Source organism: Magnolia sinica, chromosome 10, assembly GCF_029962835.1.
Source record: "Magnolia sinica isolate HGM2019 chromosome 10, MsV1, whole genome shotgun sequence".
In the NCBI taxonomy this organism is placed as follows: domain Eukaryota; kingdom Viridiplantae; phylum Streptophyta; class Magnoliopsida; order Magnoliales; family Magnoliaceae; genus Magnolia; species Magnolia sinica.
In genome coordinates, this window is record NC_080582.1 from 68,619,396 (window position 1) to 68,633,279 (window position 13,884).

Genomic DNA, 13,884 nt, shown 5'->3' on the forward strand with positions numbered 1-13,884 from the left:
TTGCAGATGTGGATGCGACCTCTGAGGGAGAGCGGGAGATGGATGATGATGAGGCTGCTTTCTCTTTTATGCAGTTTTCAGACGGGTTCTAGTGAGCCTTGTTCTGATGCGCGGGATACTGGGATTTCTTTTGGGAATTAAATGATGTAATCTAATACTTGTAATTTTGATAGTAAGACTTATCAGAACGACCTGGTATGTATATGTACTTCAGGGATTCACACTTGTACACATATATATTTCTATAAGTCTTCCGCTTGCTTTCTTCACTTATCCCTAAATTATATTTATGCTTTGGCTTAATCTATTCCATGTTTTATGTACTAATACAGACAACATACATCCATCATTAAATATGTTGCATAAGTGATGTTTTGGAACTCGGGAGCTGAGTTATGCTCGACCCCCGAATTTTAAGGCGTTACACAACCTCTTCTACCCCAACCTAGGGTGGAGGACATTCTGGATGAGAATGAGGTGTATCAAGTACCCCGGCCACGTACTTTACGAGATTATTTACAACCAGCGGGGTGAGTACGCCCTCATACATGATTTTTCCTGAAAATACAGGACATATGGACATCAAGCCAGGGGTTATCCAACTCCTGGGCTTGAATCTGAAGAACCATACATAAATTTGAAAGAGTTTGATGAGATCAGAGCCACTTTATATTTTCAAAATGTGTCTGAGGACACAGTCAGGCTGAGACTCTTTCCTTTTTCCTTAAAAGAGAAGGCTAAGACGTGGTTACATTCACTGCGTCCTAAATCCATTGGCACATGGAATGATATGCAAAGGGAATTTATAAAGAAATTTTTTCCACATCATAAAATGATTACCCTTAGAAAAGCAATCATGAACTTCAACCAAAAAGAGGATGAAACATTTTACCAATGTTGGAAAAGGTTCAAGGATTTGGTCAGTTCATGCCCACAACACGGCTTTGAAACGTGGCGCATTACAAATTTTTTCTACGATGGACTGACATCTTCCATGCGCCAAATGGTAGAGACAATGTGTAATGGAGAATTCATTAATAAAAATATTGACGAGGTATGGGATTACCTCGATAGTCTTGCTGAAAAAACACAATCATGGGACTATTACCTAAAGTCGAACACCATGTCTAGGCCGACTCAATTAAAGGAGAAAGGTGGATTGTATCTCTTGAAAGAAGTGGATGATCTCAAGTATAAAGTGACTACGCTCATAAGGAAAGTTGAGGCCATGGAAGGAAAGAAGGATAAGGTTAATGAAAGTGTTTGCGGCATCTGTGATTGCAACATTCATACAACTGAAAATTGCCCTACAATACCCGCCTTTCGAGAAGTGTTGAATGAACAATCCAATGCCGTAAATAATTATCAAAGACCTTTCGATGGACCAACCTCTAATACGTATAATCCTGGTTGGAAAAATCATCCAAACTTTAGTTGGAGAAATGGATAAACTGCTACCCCTCAAAGTTTCTTCAATCAAAATCCAAATCAGGGGAAACCTCAAGAGGAACCGGCTCAAAATTCCATGCAAGAGCTGACCCATGCAATGTGAGACTTTATGCAAAAGATGGATTCACGTATGACGGTTATAGAAAAGGGGATGCTTCCTGCACAACCGCTCCCCAATCCTAAACCGCAATACCAGATAAGTGATCCCAGCTCTTCAAATGAAATGGGGCACGCTAAATCCATCACCATTCTTAGGAGTGGGAAGATCATTGATAAAACCCTTCCGGTTAGGCCTGAAAAGCCTCAAGAACTAGAAGAGGACAACAATAATGGATCTAGTGAGGCCCCACAAAAATTAGAACTGGAATTTCTAGAAAAGCCAGTTGCTCCATTTCCCCAACGGTTGGTCGCACCAAAACCTCTCTCTAACTCTCAAGATATCCTAGAGGATTTGAAACAATTGAAAGTCAACATTCCTCCACTTGATGTCGTAAAACAGATACCTTCATATGCCAAATTCCTGAAAGACTTATGCACGACCAAACGACGACAGAATATTCAAAAGAAGATCTTCTTGACCGAGAAAGTGAGTGTCATCCTAAAGCAAGACGTGCCACAAAAATTCAAAGATCCCGGTAGCCCAATCATAACATGTGTAATCGGGGGCCATCGAATTGATCATGCACTTCTTGACTTAGGAGCGAGCGTCAATTTGATTCCCTACTCGGTATACAAACAGTTAGGTTTGGGTGAATTAAAACCCACCTTAACCACACTATAACTTGCTGATCGCTCTGTTCGTGTACCAAGAGGGATAATTGAGAATGTGTTGGTCCAAGTTGATAGATTTTACTACCCTGTAGATTTTATCATCCTGGACACAGAACCCATCAATAACATGAGAACTCAGATTCCCGTCATTCTGGGTCGCCCATTCCTTGCCACTTTAAACGTAATTATCAATTGTAGGAATGGTGTCATGACTATGTCTTTTGGGAATATGACATTGGAATCAAACATTTTTTTCAATAACTGCAGAAACTTAGAGGATGATGACGATTTCCACGACATTAACATGATTGACTCTTTAGTAGAAGATACGACACCTCTGACCTTATCCTCTGATCCTCTAGAGACGTGCCTGGCCCACTCCCATGATTTTGATGATGACATGATTAGGGAGACATGTGCCTTGCTTGATACTGCACCGGTACTTGAAGTTAACCGGTGGAGGCCACAATTTGAAGAGTTGCCCCAAACTGATGTAGTGCCTCTACCGTCTAACCTCAACCAGCCGAAGCTTGACCTAAAACCTTTGCCCTCTGATTTAAAATATGTTTATTTAGGTCAAGATGAGATATACCCGGTGGTGATCTCTGCCCACCTGGAGAAAGAACAGGAGAGTATGCTCATATCTACTCTCATTGAGCATAAGGGAGCCCTTAGATGGACGATAGCGGACCTCAAGGGAATCAACTTCTCGATTTGTACTCACCGTATTTATCTTGAGGATAATGCTAAGACCGCTCGGCAATCACAACGTAGACTAAATCCAAACATGAGGGAAGTGGTTAAGGCCGAGGTTCTTAAACTATTAGATGTGGGTATCATATACCCCATATCCGATAGTCAATGGGTGAGTCCAACTCAGGTAGTTCCTAAGAAGTCCGGGATCACCATCGTAGCCAATGTCAATAATGAACTCGTGCCAACTAGAGTTACTACTAGTTGGAGAATGTGCATTGACTATAGGAAGCTGAATACCGTCACGAGGAAGGACCACTTTCCTTTGCCCTTCATTGATCAAATCTTGGAAAGGCTAGCTGGTCATTCCTATTACTGTTTCCTTAATGAGTATTCGAGCTACAATCAGATTGAAATCACCCCTAAGGACCAGGAAAAGACTACATTTACATGTCCCTACGACACCTTTGCCTACAGAAGGATGCCATTCGGATTATGTAATGCCCCTGCCACCTTTCAGCGATGTATGATGAGTATCTTTTCTGACATGGTGGGGAAATATCTAAAGGTCTTCGTGGACGATTTCTCTATTTTCGGTTCATCTTTCGGCGAGTGCTCAGAGAGTCTTAAATGAGTGCTGAAAAGATGTGAAGAGAAGAACTTGGTACTTAATTGGGAGAAGTGTCATTTCATGGTTCATAAGGAAATTGTCCTTGGACATATTATCTCGTCCAAAGGAATCAAGGTGGATACGGCAAAAATCGATCTTATCTCTAACCTACCGCCACCCAAGAACATCAGAGATGTGCGATCCTTCTTGGGACACGCAGGGTTTTATAGACGATTCATAAAGGACTTCAGTCTCCTCTCTCATCCCTTATGTAATCTTCTGCAAAAGGATGCACCATACGAGTGGACTGAGCAATGCCAAGAAGTTTTCATCAAGCTTAAGGGCATGTTAACCACTGCACCCATCATGCAGCCACCCGATTGGAGCATTCCTTTTGAGCTTATGTGCGACACTTCTGATTATGCTCTTGGGGCGGTTCTAGGCCAGAGAAAAGATAAGAGGCCCTACGTCATTCATTACGCAAGTAGAACTTTAAATTCTACCTAAGTGAACTACCCGACTACGGAAAAGGAACTCCTAGCCGTAGTGTTTGCTTTGGATAAATTTAGGTCCTACCTGATCGGATCCGAGATTATTATCTACACAGATCATGTGACACTTAAGTATCTTCTTTCTAAGAATGATTCTAAGCCCCGTTTGATACGATGGATCCTTCTACTCCAAGAATTTGATTTAGAAATTAAAGATAAAAAGGGAGTAGAGAACGTAGTGGCCGATCACCTTTCTTGCCTTAATACCTCTGATTCCCTTGAGGCGACCCATATCAATGATATGTTCCCTAATGAACAACTGTTCAGAGTCTCCCATTCACCTTGGTTCGCTGATATTGCTAATTATCTTGCCACAGGTTCCATACTGACACATTGGACTGCGCAAGATAAGAAGAAATTTTTCACCAAGGTGCGCAACTTTTTCTGGGACGATCCATATTTGTTTAAATATTGCCCAGACCAGATCCTAAGGAGATGTGTGCCAGACGATGAGCATCAGAGTGTCATCTCCTTCTGTCACTCACAGGCCTGTGGTCGTCACTTTTCTGCTAAAAAGACCACGGCCAAGATTTTACAGTGTGGCTTTTATTGGCCCACTATGTTCAGGGACACTCATTAGTTTTGCAAGGCTTGTGAGCGTTGTCAAAAATTGGGAGCATTGTCCCATTGAAATATGATGCCTTTGAATCCCATCCTAATCATAGAAGCATTTGACTGCTGGGGCATTGATTTCATGGGACCATTCTCCCAATCATTTGGAAATTTGTATATTTTGCTCGCCGTAAATTATGTCACTAAATGGGTCGAAGCAATTTCGTGCCGAAATAATGACCATCGCACGGTCATTAAATTCTTAAAAGAGAACATCCTTTCGCGGTTCGGGACGCCTCGAGCCATCATTAGTGATGGGGGCTCACACTTTTGTAATAGATCATTCGAGAGCTTAATGAAGAAATATGATATCTCTCATAAGATAAACACCCCATACCATCCACAGACAAGTGGACAAGCTGAGATTTCCAATAAGGAGATCAAACATATCCTAGAGAAAACGGTTAACCCTGATCGTAAGGATTGGTCAATCCGATTGACCGATGCCTTATGAGCATACCGTACTGCTTTTAAAACCCCTATTGGAACGTCTCCCTTTAGACTTGTCTATGGGAAAGCTTGTCACTTGCCTGTGGAGTTGGAACATAAAGCGTACTGGGCGATCAAAAATCTGAATTTCAATCTGGACAACGCTGGCTCACTACGTAAACTTCAATTAAATGAACTTGAAGAAATCCGGAACGATGCGTACGAGAACTCCAGAATTTACAAAGACAGAATGAAGGCGTTTCATCACCAACGTATTTTACGAAAATCATTCACACCTGGTCAGAAAGTCCTTTTGTATGATTCTCGATTACATCTCTTTCCAGGTAAGCTTCGATCTCGTTGGACCGGCCCTTACATTGTGGTCACTGCGTATCCTCATGGGGCCATTAAGATAAGAGATCCTGACAATGGCAAGGAGTTTAAAGTAAATGGACATCGCTTAAAGCCATTTATCGAGAAATTTGATTCAGAAGACATGTCCATACCTCTGACTAATCCTATTTATCAGGATTGATCTCCTAGTCTGATGGAGGTATAGGTAGGTTTCCTGTTTTTATACGACTAGGATAGTTTCCTTTATGCTGTTTTAGGATAGACGAGAAACTTAGCGCTCCTGGGAGCCAACCCAGCTTTTCATTCCGTTTCATTTTCCTAGTTAGTTAGTTCAATGTTTATGGGTAACATTGCTGCAAACCCTCACGAGACTACAACTCGTCCACTAGGGGCAACCTAGGGGTTTAAAGGCTTGTTGCATACGCTAAATGCAATCGAGAGCACCTGCGAAAGTGGTGTAGGTAGGATTTTATTTTTGCTATATTTATTTTACTTCTGTTGGTTTCTCTCTTGTGCTGACCCACTCTTACGTAGATATCTTTGGAAAGCCTCTTGATTCTTTCATCCAGGTACTATCTTTCCATCACTCCTCTTTGTCCCATGTGCATTGCATGTTTATTTCTTTTACATTGAGGACAATGTAGATTTTAGGTTGGGGGTGGGAGATTAGGTTTCATAATCAGTGTTTTCTTGGTCTTGAGTGAAAATTGTGAAAATTGTGAAAATTGTGAAAATTTTAAATTTTTCTGGAATTTTGTATGAATTCAAATTGATTTTGATGGCCATCTAGGACACTTGGAATTGCAAAATATATGATGTTAGTAATTTATGACTCTTGGATTCAGTTATCTGTTAGATTTCACAGCTAAGTTTGAATTATTAATCCATAATTAGAAGTTGTAAACATTGATTGAGTCATGAATTCTCAGGACACATCTCGCTTGCACATTAAGGTTTCAGTTCGATATTGAATTGTAACTTGGTAATCATTAAGCATGGAAGGAACCAACCTGGGGAATTGTCCATCTTGTTCAATACAAAGAAAAAAAAAGAATGTATGAATGAAAGAAAGAAAGAAAAAGAATACCTAGTTTTAAAAAAAAAAAAAACAGTTGTCATCAGGAAAGGGTTGGGTGTACGATCTTCAACATAGGTTTGCTCCTTATAGGTGTGGATGCGATTCCCTTTCCCCTCGATGGAAAAATCAAAAGCTGGAAGAATTTTTAAAAAAAAAGAATTGTAAGGCAATTTCTGGTTTAGGTTTTGGTTGTCTTGAATGCTCATTCGATCATCAATGTATCATAGGAATTGATAATTGGATCTCTTAATGATGGTAAGCCGTGGTTACACTATACACCCATGGAACTCGATGTTTAGAATTGTTCTAATTAATGGATTAATATTTGAACCTGATTATGAAGTTTACCGTGAGCTTGATTTCAGGAGAAAGTAATGCCAACAATCATGAATCGTAGACTTCTATTTCTGGATTATTTTCAAAAATCACTTGAGTTTATAGAAATTGTCCTGTACTTCTCAACTTATTTTTCACATACTTTGCTCGGGACTAGCAGAATGCTGGTTGGGGATTGTGTTGAGGGTCAATTATTGCATATCTGACCCTAGTTATTGTGTGGATTTACGAACATAATACTGTTTAATGGCTTGATTTAATCATGTTTGTGATGTAGGGTAAAGTTACGAACTTGGACCGAAACAGGGTGCTAAAAGTTAGTATTTAACGCTTAGAATTCACCAAGGGAAGGGACGGACCCCAGGGGACCGAGATCGAAGAATTTACACACCAAAGATCAGAGAAAATCAGGAAACTGAAGCTCAAGTGGCCCAAAAATCGTCCAGAATGCAAGATCGTCCAGAATGCAAGATCACAGGGACCCATTTTTTCAACCTCTACCTCCCATATCTACCCTTCCAAACCCATTTTTTCAGCCTCAATGTCCCATACCTACCCGTCCTGACCCATTTTCCCAGCCTATACCTCCCATACCTACCCGTCCTGACCCATTTTTCCAGCCTCTACCTCCCATACCTACCCGCCCCGACCCATCTTCCCAACCTCTACCTCCCATACATATCCTTCCCGACTCATTTTTCCAGCATCTATCTCTCATACCTAACCTTCACACACCCAAAAGGGAAATAGAGGATATCTTGGACCATCATATAGTTTCAATGTCGGACAACAAGTTTCAAAAGTACGTGGTTAAATGGAAGTCACGCCCAGCTTTAGACAGCACGTGAATCACTGAGGAGGAGCTTCAAAGACTTGATCCTGACATCTTGGAGCAGTTCAGGAGTTTTATTTCGCCAGTGGCGAAATCTTTGCAGCCAGAGAGAATTGATGGGGACATCACGCACACTCACACCGCCCCCCTACGCACGTACGTACATAGAAGGAGGACCCCACCATCGATCTGGCTCGATGACGACATCCAGGGAGGACCTCCTAGCTAGAAGTCAAGTTTTGGTTTAGAAAAGTGGCCCGATAGTCAAGAAAAGTCCACTATGGGATCTCATGATCGTGGCCCACTCGTTGGATTGGTTTTATATTTTAGGTTTTGCTTATTGTTATTATTTAGAACATCGTGAATGCTTTAGATTTTCTTGTTTGGTTTTTATTTTAGTTTACTTCATCACCAAGTAATAGGTGTCGCACATGGTGCGAGTTTTTGGGTATAGGGTTCGTCCTATAAATAGGCACCCCTTGTAGTTCTTTTCATTCATTGAACTCAATAAAAAAATTCCTACTTTATTTTTCTGCTTTCTTCGTGAGTTGTGGAAGAATTTAAAAGTGGGTGCGAAGCCCTCCCTTTTCAAAGGGCTAATTACCGTGATGCGAAGCCACATCGATCCCAATTCACCCCCATCTTCCATCATCTTTTTTTCTATCTTCCCCTACCATCTGTACTTCGAATTTATCTTTTTGTTGCATCAGATTTCTTCATTACAGCAGGTTTTCAAATTTCGGCCCGTAGGCGAGCTGAAACTTCGACGGAGCACCACGCACAAACCGTACATCAGATCGAGCTGAGATTTGGGAGTTTTGAAGTCCATCCCTAGCCGACTAGGGCCAAGGTAGACTTTTTCTGAATAGTGGGCCTCACAAATGTGCGGCCGGGATCACATGCACGTCTGTCTAGGCCATTGTTGTTATCCACATGTGGGATCATCTTTTGGCTTAGGTTTTTATCATCTTTTATCCTCTTATAGCCGTTTTTCAAGAATCTTAACCCTAGATTACATGATCCCTAATTAATTTGCCTAGTCGAGGTCAGGTGGGGTCCCGTATTCGAGGGTGAGTACCGCGTAAATGTGGGCATAGTCTGAACCTTCTACGCCTACATTCGAGAGCCTAAGCTGGAGCCCTTGCAGTTCAAGATCCTAGTGGGTAGAGATCGGGAGGCCACAATTGATGCTAGCTTGATAGCCCAACTCATGAGAATGCCACTTGGCGAGACCCATGCAAGCGAGAAGAATTTGAGGAGAGCACGTGAAAGGGATCGCCGCACGTGATTCCTTTGTGGACAACTGGCCCACTGAAATCCAAACAACAGCCTTCTAGCAACCAATATGACTGATGACTTCTGCCTGCTCCACCACATCTTCACATACAACGTGTACCCTAGGTGGAGCAACCGCAACGAGTGCACCTGTCTGATGGTAGATTTCTTGTACCAAGTCAGGCAAGAAGAGAAGTTGTGTGTGCCTACGCATGTTCTGCGACAAATAGTTCTTACCACATGCTCCACTAGAGCGTCTGATTCACTCTCATTTGGCCGACTCATATGCAAGATTGTACTTGAGTTTGGCTATAGACTTGGGGCGGAAATGGCGATGCCGACCCATTACATCAACGAAACTACTCTCAATCAGATGGAAATTGAGCCGCAGCAGCGACAAGCCCGACTCGATGAGAATGAGGACGAGACGGCTAGTGAGGAGTATGGAAGCAAGGAGGAAAGCAGAGAAGAGATAGAAGAAGAACAGGAAGAAGAAGTGGAGGCTCAGGACACGGATGAGAGCTCCCCTCCTACGGCAACGGAGCATGACATTGATCGGGCTTCTAGGGAAGTCCCCTTAGCTCGACTTGAGGAGGGTCAGGCTGCCCTGCGACAAGAGATCATTGATACCCGGGCCCTCGTGAAGCATAAGTTTAAGAAGGTGACTCGCACCTTGAAAGCTATCCTGTGCTGCCTGCAAGATAAGGGCGCCCCTCCTCCATCGCCAGACTCAGATGTCTAGTCGTCCATGTCATTGCCCTGTAGCTTGTTTTGTTGCTGTTTTAGGATGTCCGTGTTTTAAATGGTTATGGGACTAGTAGTATTGTAGGTAGAAAGTGTGTTTATGTTTGTTAGTTTGTTTTAATGTTTGTAGCCTTGCTTGTAATAGCTCATATGCATTTCCTGTCATGATTCATGTAATGTCATATCTCATGTAATTGCAACAATTTTGATAAATGAAATGCATGAAGTTTTCTAAAACTGTGTGTGAATGTTGTATGGTTGAGTTAGTGGGCATGCTGAATCTGACCTGGGTTGCACCCTATGTTGTTAATAGGGAATGCCACCTAAGGCCGCACGGAGTACAGCACGTCTCACTATTTGCAGTCGTTTGACGGGGCACCTCCCCTAAGCGATAGCCATACGGACCCTAGGTCGGGCCCGTCTCCCTTTGACACCATGCCGGATTCTCAGCCGGCCACTGGCCCCACCAATGGGCCTACACCTGTTGTACGACCAGTTCCAGAGCAGAACCGTGCGTCCTCATCGACGTCATCTCGACCTCAGTCAGTTCCCCCTACTGATAGGTTGGAGCAGATGATGTTATTGATACAGTAGCAGCAGTAGGCACAGCAGCAGTAGCAACAATAATTTTTGACCACCATGGCAGGGATTTTTGCCTAGGGCATGGGCGTGTCTCCACCTGCATCACCCGTGCCCCCTGCTGGGAATGTGGGTGCTAGCGGCCTTTTCGAGCGATTTTAGAGCTTAAGGCCCCCTACCTTTGTAGGTACTCACAGACCCGAGGAGGTCGAGTATTGGCTTGACCGCATCTCTAAGATGTTAAAGCCGTTGCACTGCACAAAGCCTGAGCAGGTGTAGTTGGTCACCTTCATGTTCGAGAAGGAGGCTAGCTTATGGTGGGACAGTGTCCTCCGTACTGTTGTTGTCGGACATATATGGACGTGGGCAGCCTTTGAGACTCACTTCCATGAGAAATACTATCCCATCACATATCGCCATGAGAAGGAGAGTGAGTTCCTTCACCTCTGACAGGGAAGGAGATAGTGGCAGAGTATGAGAACAGATTTACGGAGTTGGGCAGGTACGCCCCGTTGATTCTGACTGATGAGCCGATGAGGATGCGACAAATTTCTAAGGGCCTGCGACTCGAGATCCACTCGAAGATGTGCTGCGTTAGCGTACCCAGCTATGCTGAGCTAGTGAGCATGTCTATGCGGGCTGAGTAGGACGGGGACAGGCGGTCCCATATGTGAGCACCTATAGCTCACAGGCCGCGACCTGATCTTTCGAGTAGACCGTTCCTCGGTAAGAGGCCACACACAGACTCACCGCCGAGACTGATGGCTTCGCTTGCCCCAGTGAGGTGACCTGATGGGTGGTGTGCCTACTGCAAGAGGCCTAGCCACACGGAGGTGAACTGCTTCACCAGGATGAGAGATATCGGCTTCTCACCACCCCAGAGGATCAACTGCTAGTATCCCCAGGTTATATCAGCACCACCTCTACAGTCGGTACTAGCTCATCCATCATTCCGGTCACCCACAACTCGATTTAGGCAGCCTCAGCGACCTATGGTACCTCAGCCCAACCGTTTTCAGAAGGCTCGTGTGCACTCACTTACAGCTAGGCATCAGAAGCAGCACCTACAGCACCTATGGCTTTTGATGTTATGACACATATCCAAGGTACTCTAGTCTTCTTATTAGTGGACACCAGGTCCACTGTCTCTATCATATCGTGCACAGCAGTCAAGCGGCTGGGGTTGGAAACTAGCCCTATGGTTGGGGTGAGAATCTTTACCGCCACAGGGACTTTCTCGGACGCTACCAAGATCTGTAAGGGGTGTTCGATAGATGTAGGGAGTGGGACAATGCTTCTCAACTTGATTGTCACCCCATTACATCATTATGATGTCATTCTCGGTATGGATTGGCTCACAGAGATGAAGGCAGAGATCGACTGCGATACTAGGGTGGTGACAGCCTGTGGACCAGAGGGCATGACCTTTACATTCCCAGTGCAGGTCAGTTGGCCCTATCGCATTGGTTATTATGCTTCCATACTTGAGGATGTTCATGGTCTAACGCTTGAGGACACTCCTCTGGTCTAAGAGTTCTCAGATGTGTTTAGGAAGATACCTGGACTACCCCCTCAACGCGAAATCGATTTTACCATCAATCTAGTGCCTAGTACGACACCTGTATCTCTTCCGACCTATCGCATGGCCCCGTGTGAGATGGAGGAGCTGAGGAAACAGATCGATGATCTGTTGGATGCAGGCTTTATACGACCCAGCGTGTCTCCATGGGGAGCACCCGTGTTGTTCGTAAAGAAGAAGGATGGATCTCTGCGATTATGTATTGATTATCGCAGATTGAACGAAGTGACGGTAAAGAATAAGTATCCTTTGCCTAGGATAGATAACCTGTTTGATTAGTTGAAGGGGGCAAAGTATTTCTCAAAGATTGACTTGCAGTCAGGGTATCACCAGTTGCGCATCATGGATGAGGACGTGCAGAAGACGACTTTCAGGACCAGTTTTGGACACTATGAGTTTCTCGTGATGTCGTTCGGCCTTACGAATGCACCGGCCGTGTTCATGGACCTGATGAACAGGGTATTTCAGCCGTTTCTATTCTGATTCGTCATCGTGTTTATCAATGACATCCTGATATACTCTAAGAGTCGGGAAGATCACGAGGAACACCTGCGAGCAGTCTTAGATACTCTGAAGAAGAACTAGATGTTCGCACAGTACAAGAAGTGCGACTTCTGGAAAGAGAAAGTCAAGTTCCTGAGACATGTGGTGTCCAAGGAAGGGATAACCGTGGACCTTGCCAAGGTAGCCGCAGTTCAGGACTGAGAGCAGCCCAGTTCGGTTACTGAGGTGAGGAGTTTTCTTGGGCTTGAAGGTTATTATCGACATTTCATTCAGGACTTCTCCAAGATAGCCAGACCTTTATCTCAGTTGACTCGGAAGGATCTTAAGTTCGCCTGGAATGAAAAGGCAGAGGCAGTTTTTCAGGAGTTGAAAGACAAGTTGACGTCCACCCCTGTGTTAATATTGCCAGCGCAAGGGGTCAAGTATACGATATACACGGATGCGTCTCGCGTCGGTTTGGGCGGTGTTCTAATGCAGAAAGACAGGATTATTGCCTACCTATCGCAACAGTTGAAGAAACACGAGGAAAACTACCCTATACACAACCTAGAGTTAGCGGCCGTCATCTTTGTTTTAAAGATCTGGAGACATTACCTCTACGGAGAAGAGTTCGAGCTCTTTTGCGACCACAAGAGCCTTAGGTACATATTCACATAAAGGGATTTAAATATGAGGCAGTGACGATGGATAAAGACTCTAAAAGACTTTAAGTTCGAAGTCTCTTACCATCCTGGCAAGGCCAACCTTATGGCTGATGCATTGAGCCACAAGAAGACCATAGAGTTTGCAGCTCAGCTGATGGTGACAAAATGGGGTATGGTAGAGTTCGTGCGAGACTTCGAGCAGAAGCTCACCGTGGAGGAGCCGTTTGAGAGCGTCGCACATGTTCATGTGCAGCCACTTATTGATGATAGGATCATCGAGGCCCAGAAGGGTGATGGACGATTGTCTGAGCTTCGAGAGCAGGCTAGCGGTAATGAGGACACCGAGTGGAGAGTTGGTACGGATGGGGGCATATGTTACCATGGCCGCCTATGCGTCCCAAATCTTTACGATCTGAGGCAGGAAGTTCTCGAGGCTGCGCATAATTCGAAGATGGCAATGCACCCTGGAAGTATGAAGATGTATCGCGATATGAAGAGGTCGTACTAGTGGGACAACATGAAGGCCCACGTAGCAGAGTATGTATCACGCTGTCTCACATGCCAGTAGGTCAAAGTCGAACATTGCTAACCTCCTAGACTACTTCAGCCCATGCCCATAGCTGAATGGAAGTGGGATTTCATCTCTATGGACTTTATCTCGGGACTACTGAAGACGAGGAAGGGATATGATTCCATATGGGTGATCGTGGACTGGTTGACAAAATCGGCTCATTTCCTCCATGTCTGAGTTTTGAACTCTGCAGACGAGTTGGCCAGACTGTACATCAGGGAGATTGTGCATCTGCATGGAGTTCCCTTGGAGATCGTGTCGGACCGAGACACG

At 44.2% G+C, this 13,884-nt stretch overlaps 1 non-coding gene across 1 annotated transcript; it reads right to left on the reverse strand.

Moving 5' to 3' along the window:
* Window positions 1-838: 838 nt before the first annotated feature.
* Window positions 839-945, reverse strand: LOC131217883 (small nucleolar RNA R71). The gene has a single exon (XR_009157469.1). It is a non-coding gene; the product is annotated as a small nucleolar RNA R71 (small nucleolar RNA).
* Window positions 946-13,884: the final 12,939 nt, after the last annotated feature.